Source organism: Schistocerca gregaria, chromosome 8, assembly GCF_023897955.1.
Source record: "Schistocerca gregaria isolate iqSchGreg1 chromosome 8, iqSchGreg1.2, whole genome shotgun sequence".
Taxonomy (NCBI): Eukaryota; Metazoa; Arthropoda; class Insecta; order Orthoptera; family Acrididae; genus Schistocerca; species Schistocerca gregaria.
In genome coordinates, this window is record NC_064927.1 from 440,058,439 (window position 1) to 440,083,355 (window position 24,917).

The following is a 24,917-nucleotide window of genomic DNA, read 5'->3' on the forward strand; positions in this document are numbered from 1 at the left end:
CTTTTTCTGGTCATATAGGTTCTACGTATCGAAATATCGTCCTCTTCTTACGCGTAGGCCTCTCTAATGGAGATATGGTTCAAATGGCTCTGAGCACTATGAGACTTAACTGCTGAGGTCATCAAACTTAGAACTACTTACACCTAACTAACCTAAGGACATCACACACATCCATGCCCGAGGCAGGATTCGAACCTGCGACCGTAGCGGTCCCGCGGTTCCAGATTGTGGTGCCTAGAACTGCTCGGCCACTTCGGCCGGCTGTGGAGATATATCATGCTGTTGTGGTTAAGACGAAGAACTGATGTCGAACAATCGTCCTGTGTGCTGTCAAGTATTGCCTCCGATTTTTCTTTTTTTATACCCTGAAAACTTTTTAAATAACAGAATCATCTGCATATTTGCAGCCCTCTGTCGCTAGACGGCTCCGTATTTCATCGGATAACATGACGGTGTATGAGGTAACATCGTCAGTGCGTGAGAAACAGCGTGCTGTAATCGAGTTTCGCATTCGAAGAGTTCTTCCATAAAAAAATAAAAAAAGTTCAAACGGCTGTGAGCACTATGGGACTTAACTACTGCGGTCATCAGTCGCCTAGACTTAGAACTACTTACACCTAACTAACCTAAGGACATCACACACATCCATGTCCGAGCCAGGATTCGAACCGCGACCGTAGCGGTCTCGCGGTTCCAGACTGAAGCGCCTAGAACCTCTCGGCCACTCCGGCCGGCTCTTCCACACACTGTGCAACACTCTTCTTCAGCATGACAATTCGAGACCACACACTAGCTCCGCGACTTATGCAACAATCCGACGCTTTGGGCTCACTGCCATCGATCATACTCAATATAGTCCCGACCTGACCCCACCCGATTTCAATTTGTTTCCGAAACTGAAAGACCGCCTCCGAGGACTCCACTTTGATAGTGATAATGTGGTGCAATCAGAGGTGAGGTTGTGGCTCCGTCAATAAAGTCAAACATTCTACAGTGACAGCAACAACAAACTGGTCTCTCGTTGGGAGAAATGTCTTCGTCGCCAGGGTGACTATGTTGAGACATTAATATGTAGACACGAAGAATAATGAAACAGAACGTGTGTTTTATTTAAAAATCTTTAAGATTTTTCTCGGAAGCATTACTTCACAGCACGCCCTCGTGTAAGACTGATGTCCACGGAAAAATGTTCAAATGTGTATGAGATCTTATGGGACTTAACTGCAGCGACTTAGACCGCCGTCCTTTCCAAAATGCTAATCCCTTTCCACGAATGGGTCTGCCTCTGCCGCGTTTCTGTGGTAGCGACCAAAAGCAATTCGCCCTGCACGAAAGAGACATTAGAAAGTCAATGGGAACCGAAGAAACTGGAGATATGTCAGAATGAAGCCAGAAAGGCGAGTGCTGCCTCAATATACAGGTGAGATACATCTACAGAAACAAAATGTAATAGAGCGATGAGAAATGAGCACTATCTTACGAAAAGACAGTTATTAAGAGTTAAGACTGCCGCCAAGTGAAATTGTTGGGTACCCGATATTCAAGTAAAATCGTGAACAGAACAGAACAGTGTAGTGTGTGACAAATCAAAGAGACTGCAAATAATGTGAATTATTTCGCCACGCCACAAACGTGCGTGTAGAACAAGAAAACTGCATCATATATATTAAATTAGCAGACGAAATTCAAACATAATATTTGTACCCGTCATTTTCTAGGATTTTCTGCTTTTTTTTTTTAAAAAAAAGGATAATAACGGCCGGATTTAGTTTGTATTTCTGACACACCAGAAATGCGGCTTTGAAGTGTCCCCGGTGAAGTGTTCAGGGCGGAGGATGTTGTCTGCCGGGTGGAGCGGTGTTTAACGAGGACCAGGAAGTGGTCATTAGGCGCGTTTATTTGGACTGACACGCTCATAAGTGGTAGCGGGATATCGGTTTGTGTGCGCATCGCCAGGAGGCAATTAATAAGAACCACCGGCTGCCCCCTCAGAACGGAGGAGGCGCAAAGTAAGTTATGGCTGGCTTTGTGCTGGCCCTTGGCCGTGCCCAATTACTACGCACACAACTGCGTTCTATTGGGAGCTACTGTGCCCTAATCAGCGGTTCTGCGTGCTTGCGCCACCGTTCAACACGGAGAAGACGCTGACTATGTGTTTCAAACAAAAGAAAAGTAGTAGTGGCTTCCTGTCTTCGTGACTCAGTAATATGCGGGCAAACAAAGTTGCCACTCGGCGCGGTGGCTGACGGGAGCGACTGTAAATAGGAAATGCCTTTACGGACGCTCCCATAGGCCAGAGCGCCGAGTGTCAACTTTGTTTGCGCGTGTCGTAAGCAGCAAGTGAATGCCGCATCAGATAGATACCGTCCAGATACGATTTTCTTATTTCACTATCATGGAGTACTGCAGTTAACTCTCTGTGGCAAAGTGAGGTACACATGTTCCTGACAGCGCCCGTAAACGGTCCCAACTACATGTCCATCCTTAGGAAGTACTACTACGCTTCACAGCATTTAAACGCGCCAATGTCATCGTAACAACTGGGGATTCCGTTCTAAACTGCAAATAATTTGCTTGAAAATTGTAGTAGCTGGCCGTTGTGGCCGAGCTGTTCTAGGTGCTTCAGTCTGGAACCGCGCGACCGCTACGGTCGCAGGTTCGAATCCTGCCTCGGACATGGATGTGTGTGGTGCCCTTAGGTTAGTTAGGTTTAAGTAGTTCTAAGCTCTAGGGGACTGATGACCTCAGATGTTATGTCCGATAGTGCTCAGAGCCATTTGAACTATTCGAGCCAGAGAAAGCGTTCAACAAGATTGTTTCATTCGTTTAGAAAAGCTTCTAGTTCTTGGTATTTTCTTAGTTATTAATGTCTGGTTGAGATATTTTTCGTTATTCTGATAGCAACATGTAAACCACAACAGCGGTTTGTCATGACGATTTTTATGATACTGGCACAGGAGTGTCTTTTAAACACTGAAGCTGCAGTCCACCTCAGCAATCGCCAGATCTCTGCTGATTGAAAAACAACGTTATAGAATTTAATGATTTTACTTTGGTGTGGAGCCACAGTCGTGTAAAACTTTTTGACAGGTATAACCGTCATTTATGTGTACAACAGGTTTCATTCCACAACCTAGATTTCGGTCTTAGTCCATTATCAAGTATTACAACGTAACAGATTAAAGCACGGTAGTAAAAGTACAAGTATCAGAAGAATAGCTGGGCAAACAGTTAAATTAATGTATGGGGTGCACTATTTGGTCTCTTATTTGCATATAAAAAATCATTAGACTTGAACAGAACACAAGACATCGTCAAAATTTTTATGCTCGTTTATATAAATTAAGGTTACGTATTTTGACTTGTGTTCTGCCGTGCAAGTCTAAGGCGCTGCAGTCATTGACTGTGCGGCTGGTCCCGGCGGAAGTTCGAGTCCTCCCTCGGGCATGGGTGTCTGTATTTGTCCTTAGGATAATTTAGGTTAAGTAGTATGTAAGTTAGGGACCTTAGCAGTTAAGTCCCATAATATTTCACACACATTTGAACATTTTTCTGAACTTGTGTTCTACTCAAGTTTCATGATTTTTGATACCTAAGTAAGACGACAAATCACGCAGCCCATACCTTAATTTAACTGTTTGTTCTGCTATTCTCCTGATACTTGTACTTTTACTGTGCTTTAATCTGTTGGAATTGTAACACTTGGTAATGGCTTAATACCGAAAACCCGTTGTACAATCAAATGGCGGCTATATTTTTCAAAAAGGTATAAAAATTAGTTCAACTCTCGCGATTTTTATGCGGTTCTTTCACAGCTACATAAAACGTGACAGGTATTCAGAAACAGATACACAAGCCATGTTTCCTCCGAATTCCTTAAACTGTTCTTCTAACGAGGCGTTGCCTATTGTTACCCTAGTGCTTATTAGAACTGCGGGTGCACAGTGCTTACAGCGAATCCATTGTCGACGAATTTATGAATTCGGTCGAAAGTGAAGGGAAGTGAGGACTCAACGGCCTGCCGATGACAAGATCATTAGAGACAGGGCAGAAGATCGGATGGGGCAAGATAACGCGAGACCATGAACTTAGGAAAAAACTGTGCCAGCATTAGCTTCAATGTTATAGATGAACCGCCGTAAGCCTTAATTGCGGATGAGCGGAGGGCTTTGAATCCTGCTCGTGCTGAATGTGGCTCTAGTGCGCCGCCCTCGCCCTGTTCGGTGATGCAGCGTCGGACACGTTGCAGAGAGTACGTGTGGCCCGCGCGGTGGAGCGGAGTGTAGCGCCAGCGACGTCCGGGCTTGCCGGACCACTACACACAATGCGCTTGTTATCGGGGCGATTTCCTGCCAGCGCGTGCGCCCAGCGGAACACGCCGCTGCGTCGCTCTGCGCATGCGCGCGCTCCTGCGGCAGCACGTGGCCCGCGCCAGAGGTGCGAATTGCGCCCTAGTACACTCCGCAGCGCTCGACCTTTTTTGCACTAGCGGCAGGGGCCACCGCAGTTTGCGCGACACCTTTGATGTTAGGTTGTCAACTCTAGACGTCTTTCTCGTTATATTTTCCATCATCATAAACGAATACGACAGGGTTTCTGTCTGGGTATATCACTTTTTACACGTCGGACACACGAGTGAGCTACTCTTTCGAACCCAACACAAGCAGTAGGCAGGGATTCGATGGGAGGACACTTCACCCTCTCGTCCGTTGTTTACAGGGAAGATACTGGAGTCGCTGTGTCTTTAAACCATCAAGCGAGGTTCCATTGCATTTATAAGACGTTCGTTGCAATCAGATGTTAATCACTAGCACGAAAAGGCTTGGAATGTATTGAACGCTTATGAATTCCAATAGAATGACACTTAAAATGGACCTCATGAACGGCTGTGGAAGTAGACATTATAGAGACATGCCAACTAGAACACATAGTGTTCAAGATCGTAACCGTGAGGCAGTTACACTTAACTTTATTTCCTGTCTTTGTTTCGTAAATCCTGATATACAGAAACTTTTAAGACTCGTACCCATGAGGGGAATCACACTCAACTTTGAGTTATGCCTTTGCTCTGAATAGTGTCACACGAAGTCTAAATTTCTATTAGAACGTTCAGAAATGATCTTGATCGTGTGATGGAAAGGTCCCAGGACTAGCGGTCAGGGAAAATGGAGGTAAGGAAGCAGGGAACGGAGCAGCCTCATAGGCAGCACACCGCGCCTGGTACACGCGGCGCTCGGGGACCAGAGCACAGCTACAACACCTGAAGATGGGCTTATAACAGTCCGAAACCGGCCGTGTGAAAATAAATTAATTTACAACTGAAGCGGTATTTTCAACCTCTGCTTTCAGAAGTAGTATTATCCTTCCCATTCCACTCACTGTGAATGCCAATCGCATAAGATGACATGTGTCACTATGAAATGATCTACCGTAGACTGAAACGCGAGCGCACAACGTACCACTCTGATTAAATTACGTTTGCATCCAGTCGTATGGTTTTCATGTTGCTGTTGGTCGCGCAGCAAAACGCAGGTGCTGAACATGTGTTCAAAAATGGTTCAAATGGGTCTGAGCACTATGGGACTTAACTTCTGAGGTCATCAGTCCCCTAGAACTTAGAACTACTTAAACCTAACTAACCTAAGTGCATCACATACATCCATGCCCGAGGCAGGATGCGAACCTCCGACCGTAGCGGTCACGCGGTTCCAGACTGTAGCGCCTAGAACCGCTCGACCACACCGCCGGCACTTAACAAGTGTCCGAGCAAAAATTATCGGAGTGAGCGGCAGTGGAGAAGTTTCTTGTTTCTATTCAGGTGATGTCGGTATCAGGCGGCGTTTCACGATCATCGTCTCCGCCTTGCTACAACAGTAATGTAGAATGAACCACGGACCTAATGAATGCCATAAACTCGAGAACACAACTGCAGAAGGTGCGAACGGCAATTAAGAATGGGGTGAGCCACGTGGCACGTTTAGGTGTGCTTCAACTGGCAATAATAATGCGAATCACAGATGGAAGATGTGAAGTGTAAATAACAGGACACGGAAGATCAACACTGAACAATCTCTCCTAAGAAAGACATGCAAGAGAAAAGAGTCGCAACTCAGCAGTCGCAGCAATGGAGAGAATAACGGGACAGCAGGTGGTCTGCAAAGATTTGGCGATGGCCATTGTGTGCGTATTCATCAGCTGTAGCAGCCAGACGAGAGTTACGGCTTGCGATGAGGTGCTCCATCCGAGAAGCAGGCAGGCTGTCGGCCTTTGAATGCGGTGCAGCTGGTGTGCCAAGTCATCACCCAATTGAAATATCCGGTAGCTGTTAGCTCACTTAAATTACGAAAAATAGTCATCCACCACTGCATCGGTTTCGCTCCAGGGAGATACCCCATCTGGAAGGACTGTCTCGAAAGCGGTACATTATTTATATAGCCTGAGTCTGCGTGAGTCTTAAGAAGGACGTACTTCCTGGGGACTCCGGCAGTGTTAAGCCGGAAAATAGGACGCTAGTCGTAATGAACTATCTTCACTGAGGCACAAAACACAGGGAAACCAACCCCAGAGTCTGCGATTGTGAAGACCACTATCATCCCCTCGACGTTTTGAAGTTTCGTTCGTTCTGAAATGTTCCAGGACGTCAGACTATTTTGCATCTTGAGAATGTAGCTTGTTCTTGCGTCAGGTGGGTGTGCATCGCGTCTTAAGTGTTTCTTCACTTTGGTAGTGCCTGAGACAATGGAGCAAAGAAATCTGACTACAAATACGAAAGCATGGCCTGTTAACGTGGTATACACGAATTGCTGACGCTTATGAATTATCTCTCTCTCTCTCTCTCTCTCTCTCTCTCTCTCTCTCTCTCTCTCTCTCTCTCTCTCTCTCTCTTTCTCCCTACCTTCTGCTAACTTTAAGACAATTACAAATCTACTAGGTCTAGTGAGCGCAAGGATCTGTTTTTCATACTCTAATCTTTTTTATCCCCTGATATTCTTCTCCTTCACGGCTCTTTCCATTGCAAAGTTATTCATCCTTTATTGCCGTAGCTGATGTCCCACTAACCTTGTTTTTCGTACTTTACGTGTACACTTTATTTTTTTATATTCCGTCTTAAGAGTCACATTTCAGTTGCTACCATTTTTTTCTTCCGCAGTGTTCTCTCCTCTTCACTTACCAAGACTGCTGCGTTTCAGACCTACAGTTTCAAAAATATTTTGCCGAATTCTACGCAGACGCGGAACAAATACTGCTAAGTCGCTTTTAATACTGAAAATAAATTTCAGTTCAAAGGCTCCAAAGTTTCCGCAAAGCATTAGTAATAAATGGCTAGTTTCCTATGTCCCAATCTTCCACAAGCTGCAAATATAAAACGACAAGATTCCACACTTTAGTCTGGCATGTGATTTTTCTGCAGATCAGCAGTAACAGGGCACAACCGCAGCAGTGCTACACTGGCGTTGGAGCGATACACGCGGCGGAAGCGAGCTACAGAAAGAATATCGGCTGAACGTTATAACAGCGGAACACTCGATAAGGAACAAAGGAATGCCACGTCACAGCCGATAAAAAGAAACAACATCTGGCCGAGGCTCACAGGCTGCTTCCGTTTCCTGTCGGAGGAAGAGCCGACTCAGCCGAGCGGTCGCCTACGCAGAGGCCTGAAACAAGTGAGGTTTGGGACCGCGCGAGTGGTTCGCCCGACACTACGGCCCTGCGATGCAGCCCTGAGGACGAAGCCGACGCGAGGTCGGTACGACCTGCCCATCAGAGGTGAAGTCAAAATGCTGCGTAATCGTCTCCATATTTGCCACATCCACACATTCCTCCAGAGAGGAACGAGGCGCGTATGGCATGGGCATTATGGTACGTTTCTTTTCACGGAACGTGGTGGACGGTAGCAGCTTCCGTTTCTGTAGTAGGGATGGGCCGAGTCGAGGGACTGTTACGAGGTACGCCTTTCGAGTAGTTCCGGTGGAAGGCAATTTGCTGCTCTGGAATGACATCATTTACTGCTTATTGTCACTGTGTGTTGCCGCAAACCCATGGGCGGTATAGCTGATCTTTGCCTTATGGCCATCTAAGCATTATAGGACTCACATAACGGAACATGGGTTATTGGTCATTGTTTGCCTATCGGGTTACTGCGTATACCGTTGTGCGAGTAACCCAGCAAGATGTAAGGGGGAGCTACAATTTAACGCGAATTTCAAAGCGTAACTTGGCAATTTTCACTTGTGCAATTCGTTGGTAGAGTTTGAGGTGGCGGCAAGTGACAGAAAAGTAAACGTTGGACCGACTGAGGGTTGAACTCCGGAGTATTTGAGTTTGTAGTCTAACCCGATCCAAACTATGAATGAGAGAGTACGTCGGATGACATCCCGAACTCGGAATGTCAATCTTTCGACTGCAATATTTAGCTGAGAAAGTTATGCTCCAAATTTGTAATATAGTCTCATATCAGAGTTTAACTCAAGAAAAAAGCGAAGTGGAAAATGTGTTGTAAGGGACAAATGCTATGTCAGGAAGAGAAAATGTATTTGGCAATCGACAGGCTTGTATCTCTCGCAGGAGCCACAGTTGTTCTCCACGAAGCCACAAGATTTGGTGATTTGGTAAAGCACACCGGATGCTGAGCTTTAGAGAACAGCGAAGTTGCTACAGCAATGGCTGCCAAAGAAAACAGCGTTCCCTGGCGAAACGGTAAGTTTATGATGGAGAAGGCGAGGGTTGTGGGGAGAGCAGAGCGAGATGGATGCCAGAGTGCGCGTGGCTTCAAAGAGGGCGCGTAAGTCATTAGGAAGCGGTGTCGCAACATAATTGTAAGTTATGTTCGGCGGGGAGGCGGTACGGGAATAGGTGTCCGGGACAGGTGCCCGTGATTCATCGGGCCGATATCAGCGCTATTCCCGGCTGCGCGCTGGCAACAGGACAGCCACTGCCACAATGACGGCTCGGGCCCTCCAAGGGCTCAAGCCGGGCCAGGCCGCATCAAAGTCATTCACGTCACGCGCCATCCGTCTGCATAGAGAGGATCCGTGCCACAAGAAAATGCAATAAGTGTCTCTCGATTAGTGTTAATTAGGTATTTCTGGGTCAGGAAGCAAAATAGTGTGGGGAGGAAATGGCGACTAGAACTGGAAAAGAGCGGCAAAGTGTCATTAAGATAAATATTAGGTTATGTAACTTACAATTTTATGCATAGTACACGTGTCAGTACCGAAAGCCACAATTCCAAAAGAACGTGAGGCTAGGAAGCAAACATGAAATGTGTATAAAGGTAACAAGAAGTAATGGGCAATGCCTACCATTTGACGAAAGAATGTATTCTTGAAACCCACACCAGGTGGCCGAAATGATGAAGAGATAAGAAACAAACAATCGCATGCGAACGAAGATTTATCTACATTAAGCAGTTTGCTGGTGTCAGACAGCGTCCTACAATGCCAGATGGTGCTCGTGCAACATTTATTTTGATAATTAATATAAAAACACAGCTTGGATCTTTATTTTTACTAACTGTGACTGGTTTCGATTCGACTAGCAGATTATCTTCCGATTTAGTGCTTCAAGCTCTAGTTTCCCAGTAGTGGTGAGAATGCAAGGTTAACTACATAGTTTACATTCTTACCACGCAGCACTAGGTCAGATGATGATCTGCTAATCAGATCGAAACCGGTCGTCGTTGGTATATATATATATATATATATATATATATATATATATATATATATATATATATATATATATATATATATATATATATAAATGTCACGAATTGTGGGCACGCTAAGATACAAAGCGAAGTAAACCGTAAACATCTGACATAAGGTGCTCCAAAACGTGTCAAAATTCAAATGGGAAGTATGCCATAAGCCAGGCATAAACTGGGCGAGGCGAGGAAAGTTCGCAGAAGAGACACGATTTAAGAGGAAGTAGAAACGTCGCTAGAAAATAGTTTAGTTTGCATTATTCACCACCCCATGTTGGTGTAAGAGACTCGCTAAAAGTAGGGAACGATACTACCCCCCTCTAGCTGTTTCTCACTACAACAATGGAGCTATGAAAATATCATCCTTGTCCGAAGTAGTGACAATATGAAGAAATTTGTATGTGATATAGGACACTGGCACACATTCTGGCGACCCCGATAAATGGGTTGACACATCCCACTCCAAAAAAAATTACAAGACCACAACGTCGCGCTGATTTCGATAGTCTGGGACAAATGTAGACAAGCTCATTAGCAGCTACCCTATAAAAGCTATAACAAATGGCTCTGAGCATTATGGGACTTAACTTCTGAGGTCATCACTCCCCAAGAACTTAGAACTATCTAAACCTAACTAACCTAAGTACATCATCACATACATCCATGCCGGAGGCAGGATTCGAACCTGCGACCGTAGTGGTCGCGCGGTTCCGGACTGAAGCGCCTAGAACCGCTCGGCCACTCCGGCCGGCAAAAGCTATAACACATTTACGTATCAATTCGCAGAAAAGGACAGGGAAGAACGACAAACGATATGTCTAATAAACATCGACAATCCTTTTTTTGTCTCCGATGTGTAGGAGAGAGACAAGGAGGCGCAGTGCTCATTAAGCGGCAAGTGGTGCCGAATTCCAGGCGGGACGGCGGCGACCTGCGGTTGGTCGCCCCCGTTCCTCTAGCGCCGTATCAATTGTCTGCAGCCGTCCACGTCCGACAGCTGCACGGGTGAAATCTGAGAAACGGCGAAAGTAAACAGGATGAGTCTCATCTCGTGACCTCATCCATTTTGGTTTAAATTGCTCAATTGCGCGCGCCGTAACCGGGGAGAGCAAAAACCGGCGCGATCAGGACAGCCTTCCGGCCTCGAGCAGAGCCGAGAGCTGAGGGCCGCACTGGCCACGTGAGCTCCCGTCAGCACACCCCACTGTGGCCGAGGAACAGCGTTAAGAGGTTGTTCAGAGTACAGGTACACGGATGAAGCGCTGTTAATCGATGTATGTAACTCTAAAAGACCCAGTATCAACGGTCGACAGGGGAATCTGCTGTACGAGCCGTCTTCTCGGTCTTGTTTCCTCCTGACATGTGAACAGTTTTAACTTCCGACTGTTTTTCCACCATCTTTATACATTACAGCCAATGCTTCACCTCTGCTGGTCTCCAGATTACGATTCCTAGATAAAACATCTACATCGACTCAGTGAGACATACGCGAAGCACACATGAAAGAGATATGAGGACTTTTGTGTGCTTCCTTTCTTCCTCTTAATTCACCTGGATGAAAATTCACTGCTAGAGAAGGGTACGCTCGGTTTTGATTAGCACCTTTACAAACGTCGTCAAATCCCAAATCGTAATTTTGTAACTCTATACCTTCTGGGTTTCACATAAAAGCTCTCCTCCATATGATTCTTCTTCCTCATATTCCGTTTTAGGCTATTTATTCCTCGGTCTTCAAGCTCCTCGGTAAACATCTGGCTTGATTTTTACTTGTAATATTTTATTTCTCATTCTTTGCAAATGTTCAAATGGTTCAAATGGCTCTAAGCACTATGGGACTTAACTTCTGAGGTCAACAGTCCCCTAGACTTAGAACTACTTACACCTAACTAACCTAAGGGCATCACACACATCCATACCCGAGGCAAGATTCGAACCTGCGACCGTAGCGGTCGCGCGGTTCCGGACTGAAGCGCCTAGAACCGCTCGATCACAACGGCCGGCGCAAATGTTCATTCCACCTCTTCTTATATATTTGTAACATTTTTATTACGCTGCAAATGTTTATCTTTTGAGAGTTTTTTTGAATTACGTGAAAAGCTACTGTCTCCGTGGCCAGTAAATATCTACTCGTTCCCTGCTTGCAAAGTCCCAGGCACTGACGAAGTCCATCAGCTTGTTCTCGAACCCAGCAGCTCCTTTCACCGATATTCATAAATATTTGCTAAAATTGTGTTCAAAACTCCCACTTCGAGCACTTTCCTCCTTGCTTTCCTTGTGTTCGATCTCCCATTTCCCGTGACGAAAGTCTCTTCGCTGGAGAACGTGTAACGTCACAATGCGAACATATTCTCGGCAAAAGATAACATTCAGATCATTCTCTAAACCAACACCGCCTTGTTTACGATTTCTCCTCGCCTAGCTGCGCTATGTAAAGCGGACGATAGCGACATGTCAGGGGCGGTGAAATAAACGTCTTATTAAATTACTCTTGTGTTACTATATTAAAATTGTTAAGGATCCACACGCTGCAGAACTAACGAGAAAAATGTATGTGCCGCATGACAATTTCGCTGTAATCACTGCGAGTTCCTCCACTTACGATCGCTTGAGAGACATTCTTAAAAAGTTTCTTAGTATTATTGTTACGTCCGTTCCAGTCCAAATATTTGCTCATTATTTGTAATAGGTAGCAACTTTACTGTTCGAAGATAATTTTCAAATGTAAAATTATTATGCAGTAATGGGAATTTCAGGGCATGTATTCATCTCAAACAAATCACACTCTTTTTGAAAAAAAAACATTAGACATGCAACAGATGGTAAATGGATCAGCAGTCTGTAAATCGATCGCACTTCAGACAAGATCATCAGCTACTCCGCTTCACTGCGTAAATTCATGTTTGAGGGCAATGTTGGTAACGAGTAAAATGCCAGTCTGGTGTAGATACCCTTACGCGGTGTGAAAAGTAAGAACGGACGAGCGTAAATTTCGGCTCTTCGGGAGCGGGCGTTGGCGGAAACGAGCGGAGGAAACACAGGGGGGACACAGGATCGGGTTTCAGAGCTGACACAGCTGAGAATTAGGCTCCGCGCCAAGAGCCCTCCACCGCGCACTTGACTGCAAACCGGCCAGTATAAATTTAAACGCAGACGTGAGGAGATTAGCGCCCGGGTTTTGAGCGAACACGCAGCGAACGCCGGCGGAAGAGTTGGCTGGGAAACACGTGGGGCCTAAGTCAGCGCCGGCCGCCGCCTTTATTTTCGACCGCCGTTGCTCTTCTCGCCCGGCCGTGTTTTTGTAAACGGGGGGAGGAGGGGCCGAACGAGACAGCCTCGCCGATAAGCGCCTTGTCAAGTCGTGTAGGACAAGCCGATAATTGAATGGAAGGGCAAGCACCCGTCCAGAGGCGAACAAGCAAGCGTCTTAAGAACCGTAGTAAATGAAGAAGCTCTCATAAATCTAATACGTACTACACGTGGCCATTATAGAAATATACACGTTGAACACGAAATCCACCGGCAACATTTCAGAGGTTGCTCAGCGAAATTTTGGAGTATTCTGGTACGTCGTAGCTCGTGGCAGGGTAATAATGTAATTACGGCTTATTCACTTTGTTAGCCCAGTTTCTTGTTCCTGTGAAAATAGCTTCACGACAATGGAAAGCACAGGTACAGAAGTAGTTACGCAGTTGCCTGCGCGAACAGCCCAACATCGCGTGGTTCTGCCTCTCTTCCACTGCTTTCAGTGAACGCATATATGAGTTGCATATCGGCCAACTAGTTACCAACCTGTCCATCATGTATCGCTGTTAACTTACAACTAACACAAGTGGGAAAACAAACCGGCTGGTCCAGGCGGAGGTTCGAGTCCTCCCTCGGGCATGGGTGTGTGTGTTTGTCCTTAGGATAATTTAGATTAAGTAGTGTGTAAGCTGAGGGACTAATGACCGTAGCAGTTAAGTCCCATAAGATTTTACACACATCTGAACATTTTTTTAAAAACAAACGCGAGGCAGAATCGAGCGTTACTGAATGCAAGCTTGAGGGCAAAGAGTAAAATGGGCATTACTAAGGGCAAGTAGCATGAATTAATAGAAAAAGTTTCTTTATATACAAGCTATACAGCGCGTACCGTCCATATTTGCACTGTTGCGCATTTATTTTCAATGTAGTACACATTTAAAAATAAATGGGAGTAAAAAATCAAACGAAATTATTCAGTAACGAACTACCGGACACCACGGGTTCTATCATACCAAAATACTCAGAAAATATCCCCGAAACTAAGGGGGCAAGTCAATTAGCTTTTTGGTATTATAAAAGTTTTGTATTACTTATATCATCGAATAAACGTTTTGCTGTCTTTGTTGCTGGCAGCATTTACCTTCATTTTGGTAAAAAAAAAAACAGATGTATTTCGTTTTCGTAGGAGAAAGTGTAAGTAAGTTAATCCTTTTTAGGAACGCAACGGTCGTTTGTAAGAAGAAGGCTTTGTCGCATCTGGTGCCACTTGCTCCTGGGCGCTAGAGAAAGGGAAACAGCTGGAACACAAAGACACATCTGGCCGAGTTCCAGGGAGCAGCCAGCGGCCGTGTCAGGAGACGGGCTCAGATGTGCTGATACTCTCATCACGGCTGCGGCCCAAACAAATGACACAGGCGGGCAGGATGTCGCGTCATCGCATGATGGAACATCCGAGGTTCTTTAAAAAGCTGGCCGAGATCACAGTCAGAGATAGCGGGATCCGAAGAGGCGGTCGCGTAGAAACGGTACTTCGTCCGAAGGTGGAACACTGACGTCTTGTTCATCGGACGCTCGTCTCTATAAAGACTTTACCGCTTCACCATAGTCAATTTACCTTATCTGTTAACTACATGCGGTCTATTTGGAGCCCACAAAAACAGGCACTCCAATAGGACAGTACTACCCTCCCGGTAATGACAGCTTTATTATTATTATTATTATTATTTTCTAATGTGGCGGGTCGTACCAGTCTAGAATCCGTCGGCTAGTGCGACTTATGAAGCAGTCAATATGACTTGCACAGCATACAGGCCAGAGAACAAAATAGTGGCATCAAGAGGCTCACAAAAATTGTGTTTTATATCAGTTAATCGCCTACAGTAGTGTAGCACGGAGGGTAAGTACGTATGTACGGTTACATATCTGTAGCTCTGTGATTCAATCTTTGGTTGGACACTGTGACCGAGCGGTTCTAGGCGCTTCATCCGGAGCCACGCGGCTGATACGGTCACAGGTTCGAATCCTGCCACGGGCTTGGATGTGTGTGATGTCTTTAGGTTAGTTCGGTTTATGTAGTTCTAAGTCTAGGGGACTGATGACCTCAGATGTTAAGTCCCATAGTACTGCAGTATTCAAATGAAACTTCGGCATAAGGGCAGTTTTAATTTCTCTTGCCGCTTCCATAGACTGCTTTCTTACTACTTTACATCTAGGCAGCTGTGTTTATTGTTTTGTTTATTTACATTTGGTGATCGATGCGATATACCACAGCACGTACACCCTGTTGATGTTCAGAATCCTGTTGTGTCTCATAGTTACCTCACTAGAGCATGTAAGGGTACATTAACATGATATGCAGGGTGTCTTAAGGGACATGGCAGGAACGATCATTCGAAGCAAAGAAGTAGAGTAGATATGGGCTCTAAAAGTTATACCTTAACGGCTATGAGCACGTGATCTTCGATACTGTGAAGCGAATTTGTTGTACTGCAAGCTCTTTGAAATTCCATATTTGGAGAGGGAGTACTATGGACAGAAAGAGGAAAAACATGTCCAGTAAACATCTACATCTACATCTACATCCATACTCCGCAAGCCACCTGACGGTGTGTGGCGGAGGGTACCCTGAGTACCTCTATCGGTTCTCCCTTCTATTCTATGGGCTCTAAAGTGCAAACCTTAAGAGCTATGGGCTCATGTTGATGTTCACTAATGTGAATCACATCTCTTGTATGAACAAGTAGCGAGCGAGGTGGCGCAGTGGTTAGACACTGGACTCGCATTCGGGAGGATGACGGTTCAATCCCGCGTCCGGCCATCCTGATTTAGGTTTTCCGTGATTTCCCTAAATCGCTCCAGGCAAATGCCGCGATGGTTCCTTTCAAAGGGCACAGCCGACTTCCTTCCCCGTCCTTTCCTAATCCGGAGTATCGGAGATGAAGAAGTGCTCATAGCTCGTAAGGTATGAGTTTTAGAGGCCATGTCTACAATATTTTTTTGCTTCCAATGATCGTTCGTGTCGTATCCTGAATACCAAAGATTCCTTCTGTGACACTCGGTATTTGCAGTAGCGCTTCACATCAATCATAGTCCTGAAATGCCTTAAGACGAAGCCACTGACTCTCCGAAATCAGCAGTAAATAAATGAAAGCCATTAACAAAACTGGGTGGGAGAATAGTAGTAAGACACTGGCCTTATTTCTCCATAACATACCTTTAGTTTAGTATTTGAGCGCATCGTTCGTATATAAAGAAATATGATATCATTCTCAGCTTTGATCCATTTGGGTCTTTAGTCACTGCCGGTCTGATAAAACCACTGGTCGTGTCCATCAGTGTATTTGATAAGAAATATCTTAACGTCTGTAGGAAGTGATGAGGTACTTGACAGTGATACACGCGCCCACTAACCAGCCGCACACGATGCCACGGTGGCCTAACGCCGCGCAGGAGCTGGTAAACAAGAGCCCCGAGCGAGGACGGGAGGTGTTTGTGGCGGTGTCGGTTGTCTGCCGTCGCCGTGGCGGGGCGCCAGCCGTGCGCGCCGACCACCCAGGGGCAGCGGCGGCTCGTAACTCAGACCCGCGACGCGCCAATAGGCCGTCTCAGCCGCGCCGGGGAAGCCTCGAAAGAGATCGGCCCAGAAAGAAGGCAGCCTCTACCTCCGTCATAAAATTATTTTTAAAGAAGATCTATAACGTCTCGGAAGCGCCGCTCCGAGCGTTTCCCGACGTTTCATTAGAGCGTTATTTCAGGTCGCCATTTATTAGCTGAGCGACCGCGCTGAAGGAACTGCTTTCCGACGGTGAAAACGGTGACTGAATGGAAACTGGTCAGAATTAACGTTGCTCCCTGCCACTTCTACAGCACTGTGCTGACAGCAGCGATAGTAAAATGCCCGAACTGTGGCTCTACAGTGGTTCGTAACGTAACCCTACAGGTAATATCTATAGAAACGTTTTGGGTATATAAGTTACTGACTCGTGAAGAATTTATACAGTATGTGTTCAGTAGCGGACGTTTGAAAGCAGGTATACGAGGGCGTACCGAAAAGCAGTGACTCCTAACTTTTATCAGAAATCGCTTAAATTTTAGAAATAAAACAAACATTCTACGTTCTATTTCTTCGTGTCGACATACTTATTTCTCAACATAGTCACCCTGGCGACGAACATATTTCTCCCGACGAGAGACCAGTTTGTTGATACCGCCTCTGTAGAATGTTTGAGCAGCGAGGGATTAGAAGAGCGGTCTAAGGCGCTGCAGTCATGAGCGGCTGGTCCCGGCGGAGGTTCGAGTCCTCCCTCGGGCATGGGTGTGTGTGTTTGTCCTTAGGATAATTTAAGTTAAGTAGTGTGTAAGCTTAGGGACTGATGACCTTAGCAGTTATGTCCCATAGGATTTCACACACATTTGAACATTTTTTAGAGTGTTTGACTCTGTTGACGGAGCCACAACATCAAATGGTTCAAATGCCTCTGAGCACTATGGGACTTAACTTCTGAGGTCATCAGTACCCTAGAACTTAGAGCTACTTAAACCTAACTAACCTAAGGACATCACACACATCCATGCCCGAGGCATGGCGGTCTCTCGGTTCCAGACTGTAGTGCCTAGAACCGGTCGGCCACTCCGGCTGGCGCCACAACATTACATCTGCTTGCACCACATCATCACTATCAAAGTGGAGTCCTTGAAAGTGTTCTTTTAAGTTCCGGAAACAGACGCCGGGCCGTGGTGGCCGAGCGGTTCTAGGCGCTTTAGTCTGGAAACGCGCGACCGGATGGATGTGTGTAATGTCCTTAGGTTAGTTATGTGTAAGTAGTTCTAAGTTCTAGAGGACTGATGACCTCAGATGTTAAGTCCCATAGTGCTCAGAGCCATTTGAACCATATTTTTGGAAACAAGACGAAAATCGGATGGGGCCAAGTCGGGATTGTATTGACTATGATAGATGATAGTGAACCCAAGGCGTGGGATTGTTGCAAGTCTCGCAACGCTCGTGTGTGGTCTGGCATTGTCATGCCGAAACAGAGGGTAGGCCATGTGTGCACCAACTCTTCGGACTCGAAACTAGATCACAGCACCCTTTTCCCCATGCATAGACAGGTGCTTTACACACCGTCATATTACGCCCTACAACTCAGAGTCTTGTAGCAGCAGAGGGCTGCAGATATACAGACTTGAAGATTAAAGACGTACAATTCTAATAATATTTGTTTTATTCAAAAACCTTTTCACATACCTAAAAAATTCGGAGGCATTACTTTTCAGCAAGGCTTCGTATTTATGTTCCTTACGTCGCTGACAGACTGCTTTGTTTCTATGCCAAGCAGGGTGGCATAGTTGGTAAGACAGCGGACTCACATTCGGACGAATCGGAGTTCAAATCTTGTGCCGGCCAATGAAGGCGTAAGTTTTCTATGGTTTCCGTAAATTACTAACTACAGTTTCTGTAAATCACTAATCCTCTCTCACATGATCTACCGTTCTTATTCAGTGATCTTTCCTATCTCGCCGATATTCACTGTTCCATAAGACCAAGAAATCATGTAACACAGCTTCACCAATGTGAGTAATTGCTCCGCTAGCCACGCATTTCCTAGATACTGAGCCCACAAAGTCAGCACTGTAAGCTTAACGTTTCTTAAGTGTCAGCTAAAAACGCAATTAAATCCAAGATATTTATTGGCCGGATGGAGTCAGCAAGACGTTTTAGCAGGCACCGAGAAGAGAGTATCGTGTCATTCAGACGAGCAGTAGGGAGCAAGATTAACACAGGAAATCGCGAAGATTGGTGCAGGACTGTAACCGCAGTAAACCCCACATCGGTCGGAGGAATGTTTGAAGGAGTGGGAGGAACTGCCTCGGCATTCAAGTCAAGTGACTGGTGCGAATTTTTAACTTGGTACTCTACTTACATTTCGCAATTATTCAGACAAACATTCTCCGTCACCAGAAACGCCACGAATTTCTCGATGGGGAGGACGTAGTTGTTCAGTTTCATTCTTGCAACTATTAAGGGCTCTATAAAGCCGAGAGGCTATTCTTCTGTCAACGGCGATGCGGAAGCAAGCGCAGCAGCTGTTTCTACCGAGAGGCACGCAGGCTGTGGAGCAGCGGACGACATCCACAGGTGCCTGCCTGATGCGAGACGCACATAGCGCGGCCGTGGGACACGCGGCTCTCTGCTCGAGCGACCGCCTTGTTAGAGAGTCTGTCGCGCGTGGGATTTCGGTGACTCACTGGAAATAATTGAGACGTCGGGCAGTGCTCCACCTGCCGCGGGAATGGCTTCGCCTCTTAACGAGTCGGCTGTTCTGTACAGTTAGCGTTCGCGGGCACAAGTGGCAGGCTGCAACAAGGGCGCCAGCCGTGAAGGAACTGCGAGGTGAGTGTCCCGTACCGTCTACCCGTTAAAGACGTACCCCGAAACAAAGCATATCGGTTCAGAAAGGTGGGGGGGCGGAGGGGCAAAATCTTTGAAAGTTTCAGAAACTGATCGCGGTTGGTTTCTTCAGGCTCCATAAGGAATTACGAAGTACGATGTTGGTAATCAGAGTGACTGAAAGCGGCAGAAACATTGTGTGTGAATAGAAAGCACAGATTAACTCTACCTGAAAGGCCATATGGAACACTGAAGCGGGAGGATGAAAACTGAATAGTGATAAGGTGCAGAAGAAGTCTGCTGTTCAGACTATCTTACCGATCTTGGGCCTCTTTTTCGATTTATACATTCTTTGTCATATCTGAGAATTTATATATGAGTACCAGACAAACAGCCACAAGTCTCCCTCCTTTCATTTTACTTGACATGTTCCGTAAAATAGATGCCACGTTTCTGAAAAGATGAGTAAGACATTTCCAAGTATCTGTAACTCAAAATAATTTTTTTCCTGTCAAAAAATGGTTCAAATGTCTCTGAGCACTATGGGACTTAACTTCTGAGGTCATCAGTCCCCTAGAACTTAGAACTATTAAAACACGCCTAAGGAAATCACACACATCCATGCCCGAGACAGGATTCGAACCTGCGACCGTAGCGATCGCGCTGTTCCAGACTGTAGCGCCTAGAACCGCTCGGCCACCACGGCCGGCCAGAAGGTAGACTAAAACTTTGTGCCGGGCCTGGGACCGGAACATGAATATTGCCTTTCGCAGGTAATACTCTAACCGATTAGCTATGCATAGCCATGCGACTAACTATATGCCGCCTACAGCTTTCGTTCCGTCAGCAACTCTTAACTCTGCGCCGCAGAAGAAAATTTCATTCTGGTACCATAATGTAGAGCGCGGGCGTAGTTATCCAAAGATGTCGCTGCCGGTGCTACTATGCAGTGACATGTACTTGGCTTTTTTTTCCTGACTTGAGAATTAGCTTATAAAGTTCCTTCCGGTCAAGTGTCTTCTTTTTCGGTTTACTGGCTTTTCAGGCCGTGCCCATGCAGCCACCTCAATAGTAACGTCAATTATGACGCCACGAATGTAGGGGCAACGCGACACCCACGTGTTCGTGACGTGTTACAATTGGAATATTGAACAATACCATCCATAGTTTGAGACATTTATATGTGGTCTACCTTACAAATATTTGGCGCTGTCTATTGTTATGGTTATATCCGTTAACGCAGATTCAGTCTCTTCATTCACGGCAGGCTGGAAAGTAAGAAATTCTGCGACCTTTAACTGCGACCTCGCTTTCACGCAGAAGCGGCCCCGACGATTGCTACACAGTTCGTGTCGAAAAGCAGTATTCACCGCCGAGTTTACGCCGTGATGGTAGTTGGCTACGAGCGATCGCATAATACGCAGGCGCGACGGATCGGTGAACGCACGGCAGCTTTCCTGTTAAGACGACGAGGCCAGCGGGCCGGCGGGCTTCTCACGGCCCCGGCACAGCCCGGGCGCCGCCCACGGCGAGAGCGCGCCGCCACTGCGCGGTCTGCGGTGCGCTATTGTCGAGGCACCGCTAAGCCAACAGCTGCCGGTCAGCCGAGGCCGTGACTGGCGCGATTCGCGATTGGCTGGACTCGGGGTCGCGATGCGGCACCGCGCACCTGCGCACTCATCGATAAATACGTGCCGTGCGGTACTCGACGCTTACTTCCCGGACGGCAATACGTGCTCACGTCTCATCTGCAGTCCTCCACTTGTTTTGACGACTTTGAACTAGGACAGAATCTCAGTCGAGGGTATCATTGTACTCCAGATGAAACAAAATCAGATTCGACGTTTCGAGCTCCTTAAAGTGGTTCTCTTCAGGGCGTCGAAACAGAAGTTACGATGTCAGATACATGACCGTTGCACGTCGGTTCTAAACATCGAACCTTATTTTGACTTTTTTGTATGAGGCAGCGTCACATCCAAAAAAAATTTAACTTTACGTATCACTCGCCTCGGAGCCCACGCACGTTAATAAACATTAACAGTAAAACATGAAATCTTTTCAAATTCCCATCGTCATCTCCGAGACACTGGCCTTCTTCCCTTCTCCCTATACGTAGAACAAAACACGTAAAATATTTTGCTATTTCACTTCTCCAGACTTCGGGAGCAGCCCTGATGTGAATGTCTCCTACCCAGAACCATTCTTTTATGCTTTGTTGCCCCTTCCTAATGCAAGTATTTTCACAAATGCTGTTTTTACTGGAAAAGGCACACTAGTCTCTATGTCCCAGCGACGACGAGTTCATTAGAGACGGCGCGCAAGCACTTATACTACGATACCAAGGAAACTGACTGTGTAATTTTGAAAGAAAACATCCTGGCATTCATCTTTAGCGATTTAGGGAAATCGCGATTTCTATGGCATCGGGGTAAAAAGTTAACAGCTTCACATATTCTGCGGTCCAGTTCAAGGTAGTTGCTCAGAAGCTAAGATGGAAAACATAGAAAGGATGCATAAACGCGGCAAAATGCGCTACGATTATCATCAAGAGCGATGAAAAAGTTATGGTTGAGGCGTTGCTGCAACGCACATGCAACGTAGTGCGACTCCCTTGCAGGTATATAAGCACCGACAAGTAGGTACGCGGAGTGACCGAGCGGTTCTAGGCGCTTCAGTCCGGAACCGCAAGCCGGCCGGGGTAGCTGAGTGGTTCTAGGCGCTACAGTCTGGAACCGGGCGACCACTACGGTCGCAGGTTCGAATCCTGCCTCGGGCATGGATGTGTGTGATGTCCTTAGGTTATTTAGGTTTAAGTTGTTCTAAGTTCTAGGGGACTGATGACCTCCGATGTTAAGTCCCATAGTGCTCAGAGCCATTTGAACCAAAGCAGGTAAGGTATTGGTGTGTCATTCGTGTCTTTCCGATGTGCGTGCGGTAAATGCAGAAACGTGAACGCTCTCATCCCCCTATCTCACTGACACTCGACCACCCACCCCACAGTCCTGATGTCCCGGGCATCTTGCCTAAATGTTCACGTAGATTTTGCCTGATTGGCATGCTGATTCTGGATTGTACGACCTTCGAACGGAAACTCATTTATCGCCTTTAAATAAAATTGAGATTGTAGGGGACTGAGTAGTGAAGAAGGAGCAACAACTTAGAAAACTCTAGCAAAAGAAGAAGCTTGAATACTGTCATTTGCACCATGATCATCAACAATATAATTAAGAACGGTATTCGTGGGAGTGTCACGCAGACAATACTTACGAATAAATTTTATCATACTGCTCGTATCATAGACATAACTGTAGCGCGGTTGTTAAGTAATTGAAGCGTATGTTGAATGCTTTCCCCTGCAGAATTAATTTGCACCACAGCGAGTCTCTTTGTTCCCAGGGAGTGCTGTGGTGACTGTCCTTCCTCTCTTGCAGTCCTCGTCTTCGTCCTACGCTAGCCAGCTCTGCGTCCGCCCAACCAACGTGTTGCAGCCTACATGTTAACTGTTTGCCTGTCAATTGAGGCTGTTGGCCGAGTGTACAATTAACGGTTTCCCCTACCCGCCAACGGCGCCTTCCCCCTCTGCCCACTAAAACACGTTCCCTGACTCATCTTATCTCGTTAACTCGCCAACGACACTTACTCTGCGACGAGGATTCTCTTGTAGACTGCAGTTAAAACAAAGCTCTCTCATTCTCAAAACGGTGTAAGACGACACGACATTTCATAGCCCCTGTACTGACCACTGTGTCACAAAGCTTGGTAATGCTGTAACTGTAAGGCTTTAGAGGAGCACCTTAATGGAACAGTGATTATAACCGCTGACAATTTCGTGGCCATTTCGTGATATACTGCCTGGAGGCATCTGTTTCGGGTTCTTCGACCGACAGCTCTTTGATAATCTAACGTTTCTGCAGTTCGCATCCTGGCATCCCCATAGAATTATTCTCCAATGTTCTAGAGTCCATCATGAGCAGAGGAAGGTCGATACTCTTAGAATGCAGCCACTCTTGCCTAAGAAACATATTATCAGTGAAAGAGCGGATGACCAAACAACCAGAAATAGATACCCCCAGGCAGTACGTGAAAACAAGCACATTCGCAGAAATTTATGTGTTACAGCTGATTTGATGAATCTGAGAATGCATAATTGACCGAAAACTGAATTTGGCAAAAATGCACAAAACGTATTGTTATCAAAACTGGCTCTGAGCACTATAGGACGAAACATCTGAGGTCATCAGTCCCCTAGATCTTAGAACTACTTAAACCTAACTAGCCTAAGGACATCACACACATCCATGCCCGAGGCAGGATGCGAACCTGCGACCGTAGCTGTCGCGCGGTTCCTGACTGAAGCGCCTAGAACTGCTCGGCCACAGCGGCCGTCGTATTGTTATCTAAAACGATTGATAGATATACACACAATGCTTTTTATGTAGATTACTTTGATACCGACATGATAAGAACGGGCCGGCCGAAGTGGCCGTGCGTTTCTAGGCGCTACAGTCTGGAACCGCGTGACCGCTACGGTCGCAGGTTCGAATCCTGCCTCGGGCATGGATGTGTGTGATGTCCTTAGGTTAGTTAGGTTTAAGTAGTTCTAAGTTCTGGGGGACTGATGACCTCAGTAGTTAAGTCCCATAATGCTCAGAGCCATTTGATAAGAACGTTTCGTAAGTATAAGTACACACTAATTGTGTGCTTCTGGGTGTTCTGCCAAGTTGTTGTTTCCGTTTACTGCATAATATTTCGAGGACCGACCCAACCATCCTCTTCCGATGCTGTTAGGTGTACCGGCTGCTTTGACTCCCAACAAGAAAATTGAAACAACAATTCGGTAGAACACCCGCAAGCACACTATTAATCAACCATGTCGAGAAAACTTGAAATATCATAATAATATAATTTCATGTTATTGTTATGAATATGTTTGCTACCATCTTGATTCAACGATCTGCAAGTACATCTGTCTTGCGATTGAATCCACGGTATCCATCGAGTTGTAACAATAAATATTTTTCCTCATATAATCTTTACGAATAGTGTGAGATTTTCGCTGAAAAATAAAAATCTTAAACAGAAAACAAAGTGAGAATCTTGAGAAAAACCTGTTGGATGGTAGCGAGAATAATAGGGAAGAAATGCTAAATTAATACTTCTCAGAGTGGAGAATGAGAAATACACTTTGAGAAAACCACACTATTTCCAACCTCGCATGACAACGCTAAGCCTGTGATTTAGTACAATTGCAGTCATTGCCAGAAACGCGCAAGAATTTTGTAGCAAATATGAAGTCTGTAACCCTCTTGCAATCATCACCCCAACGAGCTTTGGGGTTCGCGTATGCGCGAAAGGCTGTTTATCAACGGAAAGCGCCTCGATGGGCTGTAAAGCATGATCACATGAGGATGCTCACAAGAAACGCGACCGACACACTGGGTTTTGAGCGAGGGCGCCCCTGCGGAAGCACCTGCCGCAATGCAGATGAACTGGCCGCTAGCTATCGGTTTACGAGCCGAGGGCTGCGCCGCGCCGGCGGTTCACCTGTTGCCCGTTTGTGTTTCACGGAAAGGCAATTCT

At 46.1% G+C, this 24,917-nt stretch overlaps 1 protein-coding gene across 6 annotated transcripts in view; it reads right to left on the minus strand.

Annotated features, from left to right (window-relative positions):
* The window catches only part of LOC126284054 (homeobox protein cut), a 422,426-nt gene that overhangs the window by 152,794 nt on the left and 244,715 nt on the right, over nt 1-24,917 (minus strand). The gene's annotated exons all lie outside the window — the stretch shown is intronic.